Raw genomic sequence first — 23,570 nt, forward strand, 5'->3', positions numbered from 1 at the left:
AACCCATACTGCGTCAAATTTCTTCACAGTCCATGGAATCCCAAAAATAAAGTCCATGGTGATACACTCCCACTTCCACTCGAGAATCTCAAGTCTCTGAAGCAAACAACTTGGGCTATGGTGCTCGTACTTCACCTGTTGACAGTTCAAGCATTGAGCCACAAAATCTACTATATCATTTTTCATTCTTCTCCACCAATAGTGCTGCCTCAAATCTTGATACATCTTGGCGGCACCCGGATGAATGGAATACCATGAATTATGGGACTCCTCAAGAATCAACTCACGTAGCCCATCCACATTGGGCACACATATTCGGCCCTGCATTCGCAACACCCTATCATCTCCAATAGAAAAATCTTTGGCATCGCTGTGCTGCACCGTGTCCTTAAGGACAAGCAAATGGGGTCGTCATACTAACGCTCTCTATGGCACTCATACAAAGAAGACCGAGAGTCCATATAAGAAAGGATGGGGCTGAGCTTTGAAACATCTAATATCACAAACTAATTGGCCAAAGCCTGAACATCCATGGCTAGTGGCCTCTCTGCTACTGGTAAGTATGCCAAACTGCTCATACTCTCCGTCTTTCTACTAAAGGCATCGGCCACCATATTGGCCTTCCCGGGATGATACAGAATAGTGATATCATAATCCTTCAACAACTCTAACCATCTCCGCTGCCGCAAATTGAGATCCTTCTGCTTGAACAGATGCTGGAGATTCTGGTGGTCGGTATAGACCTCACATGGAACTCCGTACAGATAGTGCCTCCATATCTTCAATGCATGAACAATAGCTGCCAATTCAAAGTCGTGAAACGAGTAATTCTTCTCGTAAACTTTAAACTGCTAAGACCCATAGGAAATCACCCTACCATCTTGCATCAACACCGGCCAAGCCCAATGCGCGACGCATCACGATACATAGTGTAAGACCCTGAACCCGAAGGTAACACCAACACTGAGGCTATAGTCCATACAGTCTTGAGCTTTTGAAAGCTCGCCTGACACTCGTTGGACAATCTAAAAGGAGCACCCTTCTAGGTCTATCTAGTTAAAGGTGCAGCAATGGATGAGAAACCCTCTTTGAAACGGTGATAATATCCTACCAACACAAGGAAACTCTGAATTTCAGTAGCAAAAGACGGTCAAGGCCAACTCTGAACTGCCTCAATATTCTTTGGATCTACCTTGATCCCCTCACTAGACACTACATGACGCAAAAACGCCACCGAACCAAGCCAAAATTCACACTTGGAGAATTTTTCATACAAAATTTTCTCCCTCAAGGTCTGGAGCATGATCCTCAAATGTTGCTCATGATCCTCCCGACTGTGATAATATACCAAGATGTCATAAATAAACATGATGGCGAATGTTGTAGGGGCATTGGTCAGCCCAAATGACATCACTAGAAATTCGTAGTGACCATATCGAGTCCCGAAAGTAGTCTTCAAAATATCCAGATTCTGAATCTTCAGTTGCTGATACCCTCACCTCAAATCAATCTTCGAGAATACTCTAACACCCTCAAACTGGTCAAATAAATCATCATTGTGCGGTAATGGGTACCTTTTCTTCATTGTAACCATGTTCAACTGCCTATAGTAAATACATCTGCATAGTACCATCCTTCTTCTTCATAAATAGAACTGGAGCACCCTAAGGTTAAACACTCGGTTGGATGAAATCCTTGTCGAGCAATTCTTGAAGATATTTCTTTAACTCCTTCAACTCCACTGGTTCCATACGATATGGTTGAATAGAAATGGGCTGAGTACCCGACACCAGGTCAATACCAAAATTGATATCCCTACCGGGCGGCAATCCTAGAAGGTCTGATGGGAACACATCTGCGAAATCCCTTACTATCGAAACTGACTCAACAGTATGAGTATCAGCACTAACATATCTCACAAAGGCTAGATATGTTTCACACCCCTTCCCAACCATCTATTGGGCCTTAAGGAATGAAACAACCATGCTAGGAATATAATCCAATGTACCCTTCTACTCCAATGGAAACCCTAGCATAGCCACTGTCACAATCTTGGCGTGATAATCTAAAAAAGCATCATAGGGCGATAACCAATCCATGCCCAAGATCACGTCAAAGTATACCATACTAAATAGCAACAGATCAACTTTGGCCTCATAACTACCAATAACGACTAAACACAATCGATAAACGCAGTTCACAACAATATAATCTCCCACCCGCGGCCACATATACATAAGCACTCAAAGAATCACAAGCTATATCCAAATACAGAGCAAAGTAAGATGACACAAATGAATAAGTGGATCCTGAATTAAATAAGACTGATGCATCCCTATGACAGACCATAACCATACCTGTGATGACCGCATCCGATGTAACTACATCTGTCCTACTAGGAAAAGCATAAAAACGAGCATGGCCTCCCCCTCTAGGGAGACCTCTACCTGCCTGACCTCCACCCCTAGATAGTGGGGCAGGTGGAGTGGCAACCTGAGCAGCAACCATTGCATGTGGACCCTGTAAAATCTATGGAGCCTGTGCAGTCTACGGAGGTGCACCCCTACTGAGACTGGGGCAATCCCTCACCATATGTCTGGTATCACCACACTCAAAACAAACTCTCGGTTGGCGTGACTGCTGAAACTGACTCTAGCCTGGTCGGCTAGACTGACCGTTGAAGGCACCCATGTAGGAGGTGCACTGGACAGTGGCTGAGCAAAATGGGCAACTTGAGACCTTGGAATAGCCGGAGCACTTCTAGGAGCTAAAAGTGTTGAATGAACTGGCTGAATCACATATCCCATGACATGTGTTGCACCTTATTTTGCACGAGTCAAAACAAGATTCAACTAGTGATTTCCCTATTGATGATAAAAGAGAGTCACCACCTAATATTTAAAGGTATATTAGGGTACCTCTTTAATTACTAAGATCATTTTTTATTAGTCCCACTAACCGATAAGATTTAGGTAAGGGTTCTTATTTTTCTAAGGGGAAGGTGTTAGGCACCCCTTAAAATCTACCTGAGGTAGCTCCATAGGACTTACACTAAGTTTAAGAAATTAATTGTATATATTCTGCTTAATTATATCTTAATGTGTATAGCTCACCTATGTTTTGTTTAAAGCCTTATCATTTGAGGAAAAAATTATATATGCACTTTAAAAGAGAAAGACGTTTAACTTATGAAAAGCCTTTGAGAAGAGTCTACATAGTTAAAAGAAGTTTGGGGGTATATCTATGGTATTTTGCAAGTTTTGTAAAAGATGGCTAAGTTGGAAAATGCTTTGTCTTTAAAAATAGTATGGCTAATTGGATAGTGCTAGTAAAGTAAAAGATGTTCAAAGAAATAGGTATCAGGTATACGTTGATTCACAAATCTTACATTTCAATTTGAAGAAGTCGTTTGAAACCTTTGGCTGGGCAGTCGTTCATTTAATTTTCGTAGAAAGACTAAATTTTAGAATACCACTTTCTTATTTCGATATTTTTTGCTTTTGAAAGAAAAGGCTATCGACCTTTACAAAGGCTATCTTAGTTTTAAAAGACTTCATGAAAATCGTTAGTAAAGGTTAAGAACTAAATAACCGGAATGATTCGCAAATTAGAATTATGGTTACTAAGTAAAAATGTTTCTTTTATCCTATGTCTTTAGAGTTTGCCTAGGTTGTTAGCAACAATTCAAAGATATGAAAAGCAAGAGCATTCAATTAAATGTCACCCGTGACATTTACATAGGAGAATAATTTGTAGACTTAAAGCGATAAGGAAATGAGGTGACTATGGATTTGGGCCTTAGAGGATGTAAACCCAGCAAGTAGTGAACACGGACAACAATAGCTTCAGACTCCAATAGACAAAGAACTTGGGCCTATTTTCTTTGAGAACTCGGAGGGCTCATTTTAAATACATATGCAAAAGGAAGAGAAAATCATTAGATATGTGGCCTAATACACATAATTATATGTAAGTAACATTAGTATAGATCCAAGATAAATTATAAAATCGACAGTAATTATCGATGCAAAATTAGTATAAGGTCACATATAGTAAAGCAAATTACAATGAAAACCTTTGTTTCCATTGAACACTAAATTTAAAGAGATTAATAAATGTCAATATATTAGAGGCTAGGGGTGAAATTCTATTCATGGACAAGGTACTCTTTAGGTCCCTGGTACATTAAAGTTCACAAGGGTCTCAAGGGCCCCGAGCAGTGCTTGAGTCAGAGAGAGTAACTCAACCAAGAACTAAATTCTACTCTCAAATACCTCTAACTACTCACACTTACTCTTCTCTACAGGTTTAGGTGTTAATGAGGTGTTCATTGGGAACTCCAATACTACAATGGTGATTATGCATAATGAGAGATATATTTCAATAACATCCAGATTATCAAAGCATTATCAGACATCCCATAGTTTGCACACAAGCATATAACACTATCATATATTGTTATCAAGCTTAAGAGCACTCAAACAGGATTAATTATAAGTGCCAACAAATAATGAGAGAACAGTAACACATGAATATAAGGACTCAAAATTGGCAAGTCAAGTAGTTCAAAGGAACATGGGAGATATCAATCATATAAACCTCAATAGCCCTATCAGCAGGTTCATACTTATGATGGTCATTAACTGTGATCATACACTTAATTATACATACTTAATGGGGATCTATAGGTAGACTAGCATCCACTTCTTACTAAGTATGCAAGTTAATAAATCATTTCAAAGTTCTTGCGAAAACAGGGGCAGGCAGATACATTGGTAAGTGATCCCTAAAGAGATCTTCACTCTATCTTGGTTGGTTAAGAATTAAGCATATTGTCCTACATTCAAACAAGGCATATGGACATTAAAATAGGATTCTTCTAAGTCTATAGGCAAGCTTCAGTGAACTTAGTAGGTTTCAATGGCCTGGGAATACAGTCATAACATGATATGCAAGCAGCAGTTTTCTTTAAAACAGGGATAAGTACATAATTTCTATTGAGTGGCATTCAAATGTGTACATGTTGTATTCTAACTAATACTACAACATTTAACATGACCGAGTACTGTACATAGAATTAGACTAACATGGCCATCATAATTGATCCTAGATAGTGAACGTTTATGCTAGGCTTATTAGGAATTGAGATACTTATACAAATACAGTGTAGCATTTAAACCTGGCATATAAACATCAAAAAATTTCCTTAAACTCTTTAGTGATCATAGTTGACTTATATCCCTATGCTATATGGTTAATCCTTTAATAATAACAAGATGCAGCTTTCTTCTTTATAAGATGACACAATTCTAACAAATGTGAGAGCACAAGCAAGCAGGAGATCTATTTGAACAAGAATAAGTGCAGAATCTCTAAGAGAGGGCATCCAAAACACATTACATGAGATGTTCTTACAAGATTGCAAGACTATAAGACATAGCATAGGATTAGATCAATAGGTTCATTACAGTAGTTCAGAACAATGAGTGTCTCACATTAAGTAGGCATGGTTCTAATAGCATGATAAATAGTCTGTTTAAACATGTTGAGTATATTAGTCCAAACATGATGAAATTTCAGTTTCAGCAGCATGGCATAACCAAGAGATAATACACAAATACAGTAGATACTAAGCTCTTAAGTACAATCAAGGGCATGGCTTAAGCTAGGCTGACAGAATACATGTAAGGCCAATTGCAGAAAACTCATTAGAAATTAGTTCAATCACTCCAAAACACTTTTCATTCAGCGAAGCTTACAGGTGATCACACAGTCATGAAAGTCAGCAGGATACTTTCTTAATGGTATTTTGGGAAGTTTTAGAATCACAGAAAAACACATTTGAAGAATACAGGCAACTAAACTTACACATTTTAATTTCAATAACAACCTTGTAATTGTCCTTAAGTGTCCATGATTACCATAGTCTTAGTTTTGCCAAAACAAGTGACTTAAATGTATGATATAGACCAACTTGTAGTATCAAGGCAAGAGTAGTAGAGTAGACATGAAAGTTTTAGCAAAATATCTCGAAATCTAAAGTCAGGACAAGTGCAGAAGATCATTGAAGTTCTTAATCGACTACATAAGTCTAACAACACATGTATTTGCTCAACTTTAGAGAAGCATTCATTAAGTTTACAAAGATGATCGATTGAACTAATTTTAAATTCTTTAGAGGTCAGTGACTTCACATATACAATGTCAAAGCATAGTGATCAAACTTAATACATTATAAACAGAACAATCAACAAGAGAAATATGACTTTAATCTTGAAAAAATTAAAGAGAGGAAAGGTCAATGTGCACTGACCTTTCTTTGAGCAGCAAACCAAACAAAGGCTTTGTTTAGCCGTTTTGGATCCAATAATTCAAACTTTGATCAGCGAATAAACTCAGACCGGGAAAAGAGAGAAATCAGAAGCCGATTAAAAATTTTAGGCTTCGAAAAATCCTAAAATGCTACTATATTATGTATTGATATTTTTAGATTGTTAGGTGTTATGTTTTTAGGTGGGAGCAATTAAGGCTCATTTTTATAGTGCCTTAAGGTATTGGGTTCTAGCAGATTCAAATTGGCGAGTGGAAAGTGTCGAAAGATTGATGATGCAAGCAAATCACGTGAAATCAGAGAGGAACATTGGTGAAAACTGTAACGACCCGGCCGGTCGTTCTAATTTCTAGAACCCAGTTCCCCTAAATAAGACTTACTGTACATGTTTTTACTATTTTATGACTTGTGGGGATGGTCAGTTCGGAATTTGGAAGGGTTCGGGTTAAAATCGGAATACTTGGTTCCTTAAGGTTGGCTTACAAGGTCAAGTTTGACTTCGGACAATATTTTAAGTAGACGACCTCGGAATCGGAATTTGACGGTTCCAATAGGTTCATATGCCGATTCCAGACTTGAGCGTATGTTCGGATCGGGTTTTGGATGATTCGGGAGCATTTTGGCGCCTAATAGTGAAAGTGGGTTCTTGAAGGTTTTAGAAGTTCTTTAAATTTGATTGGGAGCAAGTTTTAGTGATATCGAGGTTCAATAGGAACTTTGAGATCGGCAATAGTTCCGTAATGTCATTTAAGACTTGCACGCAAAATATGGTGTCATTCCGAGTAGTTTAAGTACATTTCGTCGCATTGGAAGTAAATTGAAGAACCTGAAGTTCTTAAGATTAATTTAATTGGTTTTGGGGTGCGATTCTTAGTTTTGATATTGTTTCGGGCATTGCGATAGTTCGAGCGAGTCCATTTTATGATTTTAAACTTGTTGGTATATTCGAGCGCGGCCCTGAGTATCAATCGAACGAATCTCGGACCAAGATGAGAATTTGGAACAACAGCTGAAGCATCAGGTCTGTCATAATCGCACCTACGCTTGGCCAGCCACATGTGCGAGCTGGCAGGTGCGAGCCAAGCCTCGCAGAAGCGGCCAAGAAAGGGCAGCCCAAGTTCAGCAGGTACGGCCCATCCTCCGCAGAAGCTGAAATCCATCCGCAGAAGCGACGCCAGCCGGCCTATGGGAGTTTTGCAGAAGCGGACTTTTGTCCGCAGAAGCGAGGGTGCAGGTACGACACTATGAGCGTAGGTGCGGAAATTGCTGAAGGCAGTGAACTTCATTTAATACGGGACTTAGGCAGTTTTCTCCCATTCTTCATACATTTGGGCAATTTTAGAGCTTCAAAAAGGGGGATTTCAACCTAGCTATTGGGGGTAAGTAATTCCTGCCTTAATATGAGTTTAATACATATATTATGGGTAGATTTCAATATGAAAATTGGTAGAAATCATGGGTTTAGATAAAAAACTTAGGGTTAAATAAAAATGAGATTTACCACGAAAATGATTATGAAACTTAGTGAAAATCATATATTTATGTTCCTAAGGTTATGGGTAACAACTTTCTTAAAAAAAATTCGAATTTCGGGTATGTGGGGGTGAATTTTAGGAATCTTATAATTTGAGTTGGGTAATCACTCTAATAGTGGAGATATGAACTTTTTAGCATAGATTGATTGATTTATATAATGTTTGACTAGTTTCGAGTCGTTTGGCATCAAATTTGGAGGTTTGAGCGCATTCTTGAATTGGGAAGTAGGCTTTGAAACGAGGTAAGTCTATTTTCTAACCTTGTAAGAGGGAATTTACCCCATAGGTGAACTTAATTAATATGTGTTGTTATTTGTGGGGGCTACGTACGCACGAAGTGACAAGAGTCCATATGTAGCTACTATTCCTGTTTATGTCTGGGTAGTTTTAGGTTTACACCATGCTTTGTGGACATCGTTATTTGATTATAATTGTTAATTGTATCAAATGGAACTAAGTCGAGGATTTTTGAGGATTTAAAAGCTTCAAGTTGAATTGTCTTTATTTTGAAAAGAATCAAGAAAGGGTTATGGTTTATTGATAATTTATATTTGACCGCGTCGCAAGTATATTCCGCGAGCAAGGTAATTCTTTCTACTACTCTCATGGGAGCGGTCTGTTCGCCTTGGTAGGTTAATAGATGCATCTATGGTTCATGTCGTTCGACCCTCGGCAGTGCACATTTACATTTATGTTGGATCCGGCCGAACGTACTCAGCGGAATTTGTGCGTGATAATAGAACTGGAAGTCCCTTTTATAATTGGTATAAATTCATTATTTGAAAGATTAATTGTTTTAAATGAATGAAGTGATTTGGGTTCTTATATATGGTGATGAATTGTTCAGTTATTTCTTGTTCTAAGTTTTATTGTTATATATCATGCTTAATTAGAATTTCATATTATTATATAGTTGGCCCTTAGTAAGTGTCGGAGTCGACCCGTCGTCACTTCTTCTTCGAGGTTAGACTAGATACTTACTGGGTACATATTATTTATGTACTCATGCTACACTTCTATACTTAATTGTACAGGATCTGAGGCAAGTGCATCTGGTTACCAGTCTGGTGCACAGATTTGATCCCAATCTCGAGACTTCACGGTGAGCTTCCTTCCGAGCCGTTCTACAGCAGCTAGAGTCTCTGTTATGTTTTATTTTTTTTGTCTATTTCCTTCTAGACAATAGGCTAGTGTTCTTTTGTATATTCTACTAGATTTCCCACACACTTGTGACACCAGGTCTTGACACACACACTAGTAGACTTATGATTTTGGATTTGTTTACTTGATTATGATTTGTACTCATTTGCTTCCGTTTAATTATGTCACATTTGCAAATTTATAAATCTTTTTAACAAATGAGGAAATGTTATCCACTTAGTAATTTATTTGAACGGGAAACCATTAGTTTGATCAGTCTTGGCTTGCCTAACAATGGTGATGGGAGCCATCACGGCCTATGATGGAATTGGGTCGTGATAATATGGTATCAGAGCACTAGGTTCACATAGGTCTCACGAGTTATGGACAGACCTAGTAGAGTCTTGCGGATCGGTACGGAGACATCCGTACTTATCTTCGAGAGGCTATAGGATGTTAGGAAACTACTCTTTATTCATCTCCTATCGTGCAGTTGATGGTATACTAAAATCCTTTCTCTCATTCTCTCACAGATGGTGAGGACGCATACGGCAGACGTTCCAGACCCGGGAGGAGCTGCTCCCCCCCATTGCAAGAGGCCGAGGCAGAGGTCGGGGGATGGCACCAACCCGAGGTAGGGGACAAGGGCATCCTAGAGGTGCCCCAGTAGAACCACCAGCGGATCCAGTAGAGGATCCCATCATTGAGGAGCAGGGCGAGGTGCCCGCTGATGAGCCAGCCCCGATAGATTTCATATCAACACCGGATTTTCAGGAGGTCATGGGCCGTATGTTGCGGTTCATGGACACTATGACTTAGGCTAGTTTATTTCCAGTAGACCCAGCCACATCTCAGGCGGGAGGGGGAGCACAGACCCCTACTGCCCAGGCTCTGGGGTATGCAGCTGCAGTATATCAGACTCCAGGTACACTACCCGTGGGCGGAGCCCAGCCAGTTGCAGTGGCTGCACCTGAGCCTAGACTAGCTGTGGACAGCTATCCACAGAAGTTATTGGATAGATGGACTAGGCTACACCCTCCTATCTTCGGGGGTGAGCGGCATCAGGATCCCCAGGACTTCATTGATCGGTGAAGGGACAAACTGCACAACATGAGGATATTGGAGTCCCATGGGGTGGATTTTACTACCTTCCAGCCGGAGGGCAGGGCACGTAGATGGTGGCAGTCTTATCTTCTTGGTAGACCAGCGGGTTCTCCTCCCATGACTTGGGACCAGTTTACACAACGTTTCTTGGATATGTATATTCCACCCTCTCAGAGGGAAGAGTTGCGAGTCAGTTCGAGCAGCTCGAGCATGGGTCAGATATCAGTGACCGATTATGAGGCGAGATTATCTGAGTTGTCTCGGCACGCATATATGATACTTCCTACCAACGCAGAGAGAGTGCAGAGATTTGTCGCGGGGATGCACCCCGGTATTCGGTCTTGTATAGCCTGAGAGGTTGAGATGGGTACTGATTATCACCTAGTAGGGGATATTGCTCAGAGGATTGAGGGCTACCACTAGAGGGGTAGCGAGCAGATGTAGCAGAACAAGAGGACCCATTTTTCTGGAGAGTTTAGAGGTGCTCTGGCTAGGGGCAGAGGTTAGTTTGTGAGGAATCAGCCTAGGAGGCCCACATATCCAGCACCACCACCTCCTCGGGGTGCTCCAGCGTGACCCTATTTTAGTGCTATGCCAGAGAGTTCTTATCGCCCACCGACTTATCAGGGTTCTTCTAGTGCCTATTTTAGTGCTATGCCAGAGAGTTCATACCGCCCACCAGCCATCCAGGGTTCTTCTAGTGGGTATTCAGGCCATCAGGGTCAGACTTTGGGGCAACAGTCTATGGTACCGAGAGGTTGTTATGAGTGTGGAGATCCGGGTCACATGAAGAGATTTTGTCCCATACTTCGGGGCAAGGCAGTACAGCAGGGCCATCAGCTCATGATTGCAGCACCAATCGTCTGACCGCCAAGAGGTGGGGGACATGCGGGTAGGGGCCATCCTAGAGGTGGAGGGAAAGCAGGAGGAGGTCAGCCAGCTATTATTTATTCAGGTGAAAGCTAGCCAGCCGGCGCTCCAGCTAAATTCTATGCTTTTCTGGCCAGACCAAATGCAGTGGCCTCAGATGCCATGATCACAAGTATTATTTCTGTCTGCGGTAGGGATGCTTCGGTGTTATTTGATCAAGGATCTACCTATTCACATGTATCATCTATGTTTCCTCATTTCCTGGATATTCCTCGTGAGTCCTTGGGTACTCCTGTTTATGTGTCCACTCATGTTGGGCGATTCTGTGGTTATGGATCAGATTTATCATCCTGTGTGGTCATATTCTGTGGTTACGAGACTAGAGCAGACCTTCTATTACTTGATATGACCGACTTTGAGGTCATCGACTGGTTATCCCCATATCACGCCATCCTTGATTGCCAGGCTAAGACTGTTACCTTAGCAATTCCAGAGTTGCCTAGATTGGAGTGGAAGGGTTCGTCTGTCAGTACATCTAGTCGGGTTATCTCTTTTCTGAAGGCTCGACATATGGTCGAGAAGGGTTGTTTGGCTTATCTAGCCTATGTTTGGGATACCACCACAGAGTCTCTGACGATTGATTTAGTGCCAGTAGTCTGGGAGTTCGCCGATGTGTTTCCTTCTAACCTTCTAAGCATGCCACCAGATCGTGATATTAATTTCTGTATTGACTTGTCTCCGGGTACCCACCCTATATCTATCCCACCGTACTGTATGGCTCCGAAAGAGAAGGAGTTGAAGGAGAAGCTTAAAGAGTTGTTAGCAAAGGGGTTTGTCAGACCAAATGTATCACCTTGGGGTGCACCAGTGTTATTTATGAAGAAGAAAGATGGAATTATGCGGATGTGCATTGATTACCGCCAATTGAACAAAGTTACCATCAAGAACAAGTACCCGTTGCCGTGTATCGATGATTTGTTTGACCAGTTGCAGGGTGCTAGGGTGTTCTCTAAGATCAACTTGAGGTTAGCATATCATCAGTTGAAGATTCGGGACTCAGATGTTCCGAAGACTGCTTTTCGTACTAGATATGGTCATTATGAGTTTCTAGTGATGTCCTTCAGCTTGACCAATGCCCTAGTGGCGTTTATGGAATTGATCAACAAGGTGTTCAGGCCTTATATTGAATTGTTCGTCATCGTCTTCATTGATGACATCTTGATCTACTCACGTAGCCTGGGGAGCACGAGCAGCATTTGAGAGTAGTGCTCCAGACTTTGCGGGAACACAAGTTGTATGCTAAGTTCTCCAAGTGTGAGTTTTGGTTAGATTCTGTGGCATTCTTGGGGCATGTCGTATCAGGCGAGGGTATTAAGGTGGACCCCAAGAAGATTGAGGCAGTTCAGAGTTGGCCTCGTCCTACTTCAGTGGCTGAGATCAGGAGTTTCCTGGGGTTACTAGGTTATTATCGCCGGTTTGTGGAGGGCTTTTCATCCATTGCAACACCTTTGACTAGATTGAACTAGAAGGGTGCTCCGTTCCGTTGGTCCGATAATTGTGAGGAGAGCTTTCAGAAGCTAAAGACGGCATTGACTACAGCACCAATTCTAGTGTTGCCTTCCGGTTCAGGGATGTATACTGTGTATTGCGACGCTTCACGCGTTGGCTTGGGTTCTGTATTGATGCAGGGGGGGCGAGTTATTGCATATGCTTCACATCAGCTAAAGCCCCATGAATAGAATTATCCTGTGCACGATTTGGAGTTGGCTGCGATTGTTCATGCTCTTAAGATATGGAGGCATTATCTATATGGGGTGCCTTGTGAGGTTTACACTGATCATCATAGTTTGCAGCACTTGTTCGAGCAAAGGGATCTCAATTTGAGGCAGCACAAATGGCTTGAGTTACTAAAGGACTATGAAATCACCATTCATTATTATCCGGGCAAGGCCAACGTGGTCGCGGATGCCTTGAGCAGGAAGGATGAGAGTATGGGTAGCTTGGCATTTATTTCAGCAGAAGAGAGGCCACTAGATTTGGACATTCAGTCCTTGGCTAACAGACTTGTGAGGTTGGATATTTCAGAGCCCAGCCGAGTTCTTGCATGTGTTGTTGCCCAGTCTTCACTATTGGAGCAGATCAAGGCTCGACAGTTTGATGATCCATACTTGGTAGTTCTCAGAGAGACGGTACTACAGGGTAGTGCCAAGGAGGTTTCTATTGGCGAGGATGGTGTCTTGCGACTCCAGGGTCATCTATGTGTTCCTAATGTAGATGGCTTGAGGAACAGGATTCTAGAGGAGGCACACAGTTCTCAGTATTCCATTCATCCAGGTGCTACGAAGATGTATCGGGACCTAAGACAGCATTATTAGTGGCGGTGGATGAAGAAAGACATAGTTGAGTATGTAGCTACGTGCCTAAATTTCCAGTAGGTTAAGTATGAGCACCAGAGGCTAGGTGGCTTACTCCAGCAAATGACTATACCAGAATGGAACTGGGAACGCATTACTATGGACTTCTTAGCTGGGTTGCCGCGGACCATGCGGAAGTTCGATACAGTTTGGGTCATTGTTGACAGGTTAACCAAGTCAGCACACTCTATTCCAGTTGCAACTACTTATACTTCAAAGAGGTTGGCCCAGATTTATATTCGGGAGATAGTTCGGTTGTACGGTGTACCTGTTACCATCATATCAGACAGAGGCCCTCAGTTCACTTTGCATTTCTGGAGAGCCGTACAGAGTGAGTTGGGGACCCGTGTAGAGCTCAGCACTGCATTTCATCCACAGACTGACGGGCAGTCACAACAGACAGTTCAGATCATGAAGGACATGCTTAGAGCATGTGTGATTGACTTTGGGGGACAGTGGGATCAGTTCTTGCCTTTGGCCGAGTTTGCTTGCAACAACGATTATTAGTCCAGCATCGATATGGCTCCATTTGAGGCTTTATATGGTCAGCGATGTCATTCTCCCTTTGGGTGGTTTGAACCCGGCGAGGCTAAATTATATGGTATTGATTTGGTGAGGGATGCCTTAGAAAAGGTAAAGTTGATTCAGGAGCGACTTCCCACAGCACAGTCCAGATAGAAAAGCTACACGGATCAGAAGGCGAGTGATGTATCAGTTATTGTAGGCGAGAAGGTTCTCTTGAATGTTTCGCCGATGAAGGGCATTGTGAGATTTGGGAAGAAAGGCAAGTTGAGCCCAAGGTTTAAAGGCCCATTTGAGGTATTGAGGCGGGTTGGGGAGGTTTCTTATGAGCTTGCTTTACCTCCTAGCCTATCAGAGATTCATCCAGTTTTCACGTGTCTATGCTTCGGAGGTATCACGCTGACTTGTCATATGTGTTAAACTTCAGCACTATTCAGCTAGATGAGAGCTTGGGTTATGAGGAGGAGCCGGTTGCCATTGTTGCTAGATAGGATCGCCAGTTGAGGTCCAAGAGGATTTTTGCAGTAAAGGTTCAGTGGAGGCACCAACCAGTCAAGGAGGTAACCTGGGAGTCCGAGGAGGACATGCGGAGCAGAAATCCACACTTATTCAGCACTTCGGGTATGAATCTAAACTCGTTCGAGGACGAACATTTGTTTAAGAGGTGGAGAATGTAGCGACCCGACTGGTCATTTTGATTTCTATAACCTTGTTCCCTAAATAAGACTTTTCGTACATGCTTTTACTGTTTCATGACTTGCGGTGACGGTTAGTTCGAGATTTGGAAGGCTTCAGGTTGAAATCGGAACACTTGGTTCCTTAAGGTTGGCTTAAAAGGCCAAGTTTTACTTCGGTCAATATTTTGAGTAGACGACCTCTGAATCAGAATTTGACAGTTCCAATAGGTTCGTATGCTGATTTCAGACTTAGGCGTATGTTTAGATCGGGTTTTGGATGATCCGGGAGCATTTTGGTGCCTAATAGTGAAAGTGGGTTCTTAAAGGTTTTAGAAGTTCTTTAAATTTGGTTGGGAGCAGGTTTTAGTGATATCGAGGTAACGGAATTCTGTGATCGGGAATAGTTTTGTAATGTCATTTAAGACTTGCACGCAAAATTTGGTATCATTCCGAGTAGTTTAAGTATGTTTCGGCACATTGGAAGTAAATTGAAGAACTTGAAGTTCTTAAGATTGATTCAATTGGTTTTTGTGTGCGATTCTTAGTTTTGATGTTTTTTCGGGCGTTCCGAGAGTTCGAGCGAGTCCGTTTTATGATTCTAAACTTGTTGGTATAAGGGCCCAGAATGTCAATCGGACAAGGCTCGGACCAAGATGAGAATTTGGAACAACAACTAAAGCATCAGGTCTGTCATAATCGCACCTGCGCTTGGCCAGTCGGAGGTGCGAGCCAAGCCTCGAAGAATCAGCCAAGGAAGGGCAGCCCAGGTTCTACAGGTGCGGCCCATCCTCCGCAGAAGCAAAACGGTAGAAGCAGAAACACGTCCGCAGAAGCGACGCCAGCCGGCCCAGGGGGTTCCGCAGAAGCAAACTTTTGTCTGCATAAGTGAGAGCGCAGGTGCGGCCCTATGACCGCAGGTGCGGAAATCGCTGAAGGCAGTGAACTTCATTTAATACGGGACTTAGGCATTTTTCTCCCATTCTTCACATATTTGGGCAATTTTAGAGCTTCAAAAAGGGAGTCTTCAACCTAGCAATTGAGGATAAATAATTCCTACCTTAATGTGAGTTTAATACATAGATTATCGGTAGATTTCAACATGAAAATTGGTAGAAATCATGGGTTTAGATGAAAAACCTAGGGTTTAAAAATGAGATTTTACCACGAAAATGACTAGGAAACTTAGTGAAAGCCATATATTTATGTTCCTAAGGTTATGGGTAACAGTTTTCTTCAAATATTTTCGGAATATGGGCATGTGGGCCCGGGGTGAATTTTAGGAATCTTGCAATTTGGGTTGGGTAATCACTCTAATAGTGGAGATATGAACTTTTGAGCAAATATTGATTGATTTATATAATATTTGACTAGTTTCGAGTCGTTTGGCATCAAATTTGGAGGTTTGAGTGCATTCTTGAATTGGGAAGTAGGCTTTGAGATGAGGTAAGTCTCTTTTCTAACCTTGTAAGAGGGAATTTACCCTATAGGTGAACTTAATTAATATGTGTTGTTATTTGTGGGGGCTATGCACGCACGAAGTGACGAGAGTCCGTACGTAGCTACTATTCCTATTTATGTCCGGGTAGTTTTAGGTTTACACCATGCTTTGTGGACACTATTTTTTGATTATATTTGTTAACTGTATCAAATGGAACTAAGTCGTGGATTTTTATGGATTTAAAATCTTCAAGTTGAATTGTCTTTATTTTGAAAAGAATCAAGAAAGGGTTATAATTTATTGATAATTTATATTTGACCACGTCACAAGATATTCCGCGAGAAGGGTAATTCTTTCTACTACTCTCATGGGAGCAGGCTGTTCACCTCGGCAGGTTAATAGATGCATTTATGGTTTGTGTCGTTCGATCCTCGGCATTGCACAGTTACATTTATGTTGGATCGGGCCGAACGTCCTCGGCGGAGCTTTGTGCGTAATAATAGAACTGGAAGTCCCTTTTATAATTGATATAAATTCATTATTTGAAAGATTAATTGTTTTAAATAAAGGAAGTGATTTGGGTTCTTAATTATGGTGATGAATTGTTCAGTTATTTCTTGTTATGAATTTTATTGTTATATATCATGCTTAATTAGAATTTTATATTATTATATTGTTGGCCCTTAGTAAGTGTCGGAGTCGACTCGTCGTCACTACTTCTTCGAGGTTAGACTAGATACTTACTGGGTACATGTTATTTATGTACCCACCCTACACTTCTATACTTAATTGTACAGGATCTGGGGTAGGTGCATCTGGTTACCAGTCTGGTGCGTAGATTTGATCCCTATCTCAGGACTTCACGGTGAGCTGCCTTCCGAGCCATTCTGCAGCAGCTAGAGTCTCCCTTATGTTTTATTTTTCTATCTATTTCTTTCAGACAGTAGGCTAGTGTTCTATTGTATATTCTACTAGATTGCCCACATACTTGTGACACCAGGTCTTGGCACACACACTAGTAGACTTACGATTTTGGATTTATTTACATGATTACGATTTGTACTCGTTTGTTTCCGTTTAGTTATGTCACAATTATAAATATCTAAATCTTTGTACCAAATGATGAAATGTTATCAACTTAGTAATTATTTAAATGGGAAACCATTAGTTTGATCAGTGTTGGCTGGCCTAACAATGGTGTTGGGCGCCATGACGACCTATGATATAATTGGGTCGTGACAAAAATAGTAGTGATTTTACCTGAGTGGAGTGCCGAACGTTGATGGCAACGACCCATCGGACAAAGCCCAAAAACCCATAGGTCAGTATGTTTGACCTCTAGGTACATAATATTCATGATGACGTTCCAAAGAGGCTCCTCGTGTGCTTTGATTTGAAAGAACATAGAAGATCCTATATGATTTGAGATTTTCATTCTTTGGTCTGCGATTTCAATATTGGTGCTTTTGAAATTAAACGGTGATAACGGAAAGAAAACAACATGATTTGTAGTACAGGGACGAGATGGAATGCATTGCATGCCATGGATTTGAAAGACAACATGTGATTTCAAGTTTCATCTCTAGGTTAGGGTTTTCGGATTTGGGAATTTTGAATCTCAACAATGAAAGAGGAAAGAAGCAGCCGGATTCGCGGATTTGGACGACAATAAGAATGATTTGGGATTTGATTCGTGCCCTTGCACTAATTTGTGCAAGATTTTCTTGATTGATTGGTCTTGTGAGTTTGATAGAAATGAGAGAGGAATGAGAAAGGGGCGGCCGAGTCTGGTGAGGAATGATTAGGGTTTGGGATAGTTGGGTTTAGGTCTTTAGGTTTAAACGGGTGAGACTGGTTTGGGCATTGGATTGTTGGATTTGGACGGTTGAGATTAGGTCTTACGGAGTACTAAAATTAAAGGGAAAACGGGGATAAACGAGAGTAGTTGATCTAAAGGATAAACGACTTTGATATATTGTGTTTCTTTTGAGTGTGATAGAGACGGGTGACGTGGCGTACTGTTATTTTCTCACAAGGAATGACATGGATTGCCAACTTGGATTGGAGGGGTTGTTTGGACTAGGTCAGGTCCGGATTGGGCTTGGTATTTGGTCTAGAAATAATTTAAAGGATAGCCATTTTGTCTTTAATTAAGAAATTGCAAGTATAGTCTTTTGGTTTGTTTAACCCTTATGAAATTAATTCAAATAAAGTTAATTATTTTCAATAAAATATAGTAAATATTATAATTATCAAATACACTACTAATTATTGTAATTATTTATTTATAATAATACCTTACTTTCCAAATTGTGACATTAATTTCAAATTATTGAAACAGTAGGCTCATTAACTAAAAATTGAGGAATAATTTATTAAATTAATTATAAAGCCTATGTAATATATATAAAGGTTATTTTAATAATCTCAAAATAGTAAGTGCAATATATTGTTTAATTATATAATACAAAATTATTAATTTTAATACTGCCAATTACTAATTTTATAAAAAACAAATAGGTATTATTGATTGGAAATGCTTTCAATACATTTATTGCAAATCATTAAGTATAAATAAATTAATTTTAAAAGGGAGGATCAAAATTGATCGTCAACACCATGTGGGGATGAAACTGTAGCGTGGCCACCACTAAATCCTCCAGTACCTCGAGGCCTCTTGGCCTCCCTAACCTCTCTCTCTCTCGGCCTCGGATGTTAGGCCAAAATGCTATACTTTTAGTATATTACTCACCTTACATGTTGTTAGTTTAGTGATTAATTATGCAACATTTGAGCCAAATTATGTCGTTTTATGTGTAGGAGCAACGAAAGACAAAGACGAGTGAAGGTTGCACGAAAAGAGGACGAAAATGCAAGAAAAGAGCACAAAAATTCCAAGTACCCAGACCGTGTTATAGACCAGTATTCGCGAGGTCTATAGCCGGCTTGACCGCGCTACAGACCAGGCTTCGCGAGGTATATAGCCAGATTGACAGTGCTACAGACCAGGCTTCGTGAGGTCTATAGCCAGGTTGACCGCGCTATAAGCCCGGCTTCGCGAGGTCTATAGCCCGGTAATTAAAAGTCGTGGGTTAAAAATCTCCAACCCGGATTTGGACTAAAGGACTTCAACCCTAGCCTATAAATACTCCCTAAACATGTCTAAGAGAAGGGGAGGACGTTTTTAGAGCAAATTCGATCTAAAGAAAATGTTTTTGGAGAGAGGATTTGACTTAAGGAGGCAAGAACACGCTAGGAGCAAGGCGAAGATTTCTTCTACAAGTTTTTCACTTCCTTCTTCCTATTTCCATTATTGGTTATGAATTCTAGTATTGTAATTTTGCATACTAATATGAATAGCTAATTTGTTATCTAGGGTTTTGATGGAACCTTTTGTAGGATGAATTCTTATTACGTTTTTATATAAGCTTGAAGAAAAACTTGGGGTTCAATTCATAAGCTCGAGGTGGAGGCAACAAAGAATAATTCGCATCGTGCCGCGATGTTAAATCAGGCGCTTGTTGGGAGGCAACCCAACTTTACTGCTTTCTTTTATTTTTAATTTTTTAATTATTTTTTTTATTTATATTATTTTTGTAGTGTCGGTTTTTGATTTTCTAGGATCATGGAAAGCAAAGCTATTGGAAGGATGCAACAACAAACCAGATGGTTGGAGTATCCGCACAAAGGAAAAAGCCCAGGAGAAGTCTGAGTACCCCATGAGCTGCTAGTGCTTCGACCTTTTGGCCTTCCACGGAGTTTTTTTTACCCTCTTATTTGTATAGTGTGCATTGGTGACAATGCACAATTTTAAGTGAGAGGTGAGAAGATTGTCAGGGTGACTTTTTATGCTATTTTAGTTGTGTTAGTTAAATTGAATAAATTTTTTTTTAGAAAAATAGAAAAGATTGGACTTTTCCTGACGGTCAATCTATTAGACAGTTTTCTTGCGGGTTTAAGGTCTAACTAAAAACACACACAAAAATTAAAAAAATAGAAAAATCCAAAAATATTTCTTTTATTTTTTGTAGGTAATAATAATCCCCCGTGGTTTTTCTTTGTGTCTCGGTTCCTTTCCATGGGATTTAGTTTGAACCGGATCATAGTTTTTTATTTTCAGAGTAGAATAGGATTTTGGGAATAAAAGAAGGAAGATGAAATTTCTAAGCTGCTAGTGCTTCGACCTTTTGGCCTTCCACGGAGTTTTTTTTACCCTCTTATTTGTATAGTGTGCATTGGTGACAATGCACAATTTTAAGTGAGAGGTGAGAAGATTGTCAGGGTGACTTTTTATGCTATTTTAGTTGTGTTAGTTAAATTGAATAAATTTTTTTTTAGAAAAATAGAAAAGATTGGACTTTTCCTGACGGTCAATCTATTAGACAGTTTTCTTGCGGGTTTAAGGTCTAACTAAAAACACACACAAAAATTAAAAAAATAAAAAAATCCAAAAATATTTCTTTTATTTTTTGTAGGTAATAATAATCCCCCGTGGTTTTTCTTTGTGTCTCAGTTCTTTTCCATGGGATTTAGTTTGAACCGGGTCATAGTTTTTTAATTTCAGAGTAGAATAGGATTTTGGGAATAAAAGTAGGAAGATGAAATTTCTAGGCGCCCTTTTGACTTGTTTGATAGTAGCATATTTGGGCTCTAGCATGTATATTACCTTCCCTATAGTTTGAAACTTCTTATGATGCCTTACTGAGTTAGATAACATGTTTATTGACGCCTATATCTCGTTTTCTTGGCTTGTGTCACTTTGTGCTTGATGCTTAATATTTTGTAGCTCCGTGAATACTTGTAATTGTTTGAGAATCAAAATGGAACCGTCCTTAGTGAGTCATGCGCCATGTATGGTGAGAAATTGTATAGTCAGTGTCATTGCATTAGTGTCTAGAACTTGCCCGGCATGTGAGTTGAAGCGAAATTTTAGGTTTTTCTCGGTTTGAAAAATTATTTTAGGTTTTCTTTGATTTGTTTGAGCTTAATGCTTACCACAAATAAAAATCATCCCTAGTCAACCCTTTTGATCCTATACACTTTTATTTGGCAACCACATTACGAGCCAATACCCTTTTGTTCTTATTTGATATTATTTTGATCATTTTACCTCTTAAAGTATTTTAATTATGAAATGAGCGCTAGAAGAAGTAAGAACTAAGTGTGGGGTGGCTTTTGAGTGGAAGTAATGAAAGAAAGAAGGGTACACTTATTTTGTAAAATAATACACCACTAGCAAAAACTGAAAAGGAAAAAACAATAGTAGAAAAAGAAAAGAGAAGAAAAGAAAGCAAAATATAGATGAATAAATTATTGTCATATTCTTGTTAGTGGGGTATAAAGTAAAGTAGTGCTTAAAGAAAGAGGGAATATTATTGGGGTGATCTTGTTTGTGAAATTGATGTGTTAAAGTGCTTGGGAGGATGAACCACTAATCCAAAATATATCTTACCCTTCCCTTAGCCCACATTACAACCATGAAAAAATCCTAATTGGTTTTAGATCGAGCAAGCCTACATTAGTAGAGGTTTACATAATGGGAAAGCCTATGGTACTTTGTGCATGCATGTGACATCTTTGTGAGAGTGAGGAATATTTTTGATTTATCTTAGTCCTTAAAATATATTTGAGCATTTGATTAGAATATGTGGATTCAACTTACTCTTGTTCTTATTATGAGGGCACATGATTTTGCAAGGGATAGGTGACGTTATTAGATGTCTTTACGATGTTAAGTGTTCAAGCAATGAATGCATTATGATACGGAGTCGGTTTGTGAGGTCAGGATTGTTATAAACATGTTGCCTTGTGTTGAATAAATTTTTGAAGTATGGCATAAAGTAAAGGGAAGTGTGTGTTGAAATGCTAAAGCTTAATTGTTGATATCAACCATAGTCATAGGTATGGTGTGATTCGGATGTGCTAAATGAAAATAAGGTACTCTAGAATTGGTGGTTGACTCGAGGACAAGCAACGTTTAAGTGTGGGGTGGTGATATTAGGCCAAAATGCTATACTTTTAATATATTACTCACCTTACATGTTGTTAGTTTAATGGTTAATTGTGCGACATTTGAGCTAAATTGTATTGTTTTATGTGTAGGAGCATCAGAAGATAAAGACCAATGAAGGTTGCACAAAAAGAGGACGAAAATGCAAGAAAAGAGCACAAAAATGCCAAGTAACCAAACAATGCTAGAGACCAAGCTTCGCGAGGTCTATAGCCACCTTGACCGCGCTACAAACCAGGTTTCGCGAGGTCTATAGCCCGATAATTAAAAGTAGTGGGTTAAAAGTCTCCAACCTAGATTTGGACTCAAGGACTTCAACACTAGCCTACAAATACTCCCTAAACATGTCTAAGAGAAGGGGAGGATGTTTTTAGAGCAAATTCGACCTAAAGAAGACATTGTTGGAGAGGGGATTCGACTTAAGGAAGCATGAACACGCTTGGAGCAAGGAGAAGATTTCTTCTACGAGTGTTTCACTTCCTTCTTCCTATTTCCATTATTGGTTATGAATTCTAGTATTGTACTTTTGCAAACTATTATGAATAGCTAATTTGTTATCTAGGGTTTTGATGGAACCTTTTGTAGGATGAATTCTTATTACGTTTTTATTTAATTGAGTCATTGGATTTCTCTACTTGTTCAACTACGTGTTTATTATTATGATTGAATGGCCATCAATTGACTATGCCTATTTAGTATGTATACCGGTCGAGTGAGAGTACACATTTAGGTAGTTATTGAACAACACCACTCCTAACATATGTGAGAGATTAATACGTAGGGTTTAAAGACGGGATTAGAGATAATGAAATCTTGGTGCGGTCGTAGTGAGCGGTGAGTTAGTGCCAACTAGCATAGTTTGAGAGAATATGCCTAGTAAATTATGGTAGTTACTCGAGAGAGAATTACGACACCCGAAGTACTCACGATTGGTAGAGAATACTTAGGAGAAATTATAGAAGACATAGCGGAAAGGATTCCGACAATTATGGAAATCATAACTCTAGACCTCCTTAATCTTGTCTCCAACCTGTAGTATCTTTAGTTGTTAATTCACTCCTTTATTTTGTTAGTTAATTAGTTTAACTTAAGAATCATTATATTTATAATTTAGGAATTGTTCGATCTTGTCTTCTTAGTGAAAGTCAACAGTTGTAGTTAAACCTTAGTTCTCTGTGGGATTCGACTCCGGACTCTTAGACTAGATTATATTTGCAGCGACCACTTATCCATTTTAGGACTAGAGTTGGGCATGATCTTCCCCTCATACCCTCCAACCTCCGAGATATCTCTACCACCTGCTGAAAATGGAGTATCCATCAGCAACTCTCGAGCCATGCTGAATCTAAGACCATAACTGAGCCCCTCGATGAATCTTCGGACTCGCTTTCTAACTATAGAAGCTAAGGTAGGTGCATGTCGGGACAACTCACTGAATCCGATAGCATACTCTGACACTGACATAGTCCCCTGACGCAATTGCTCAAACTCTCTGCGCCATGCATCCCGAAGGGTCTGGGGAATAAACT

This window comes from Nicotiana tabacum, chromosome 9 (assembly GCF_000715075.1).
Source record: "Nicotiana tabacum cultivar K326 chromosome 9, ASM71507v2, whole genome shotgun sequence".
In the NCBI taxonomy this organism is placed as follows: Eukaryota; Viridiplantae; Streptophyta; class Magnoliopsida; order Solanales; family Solanaceae; genus Nicotiana; species Nicotiana tabacum.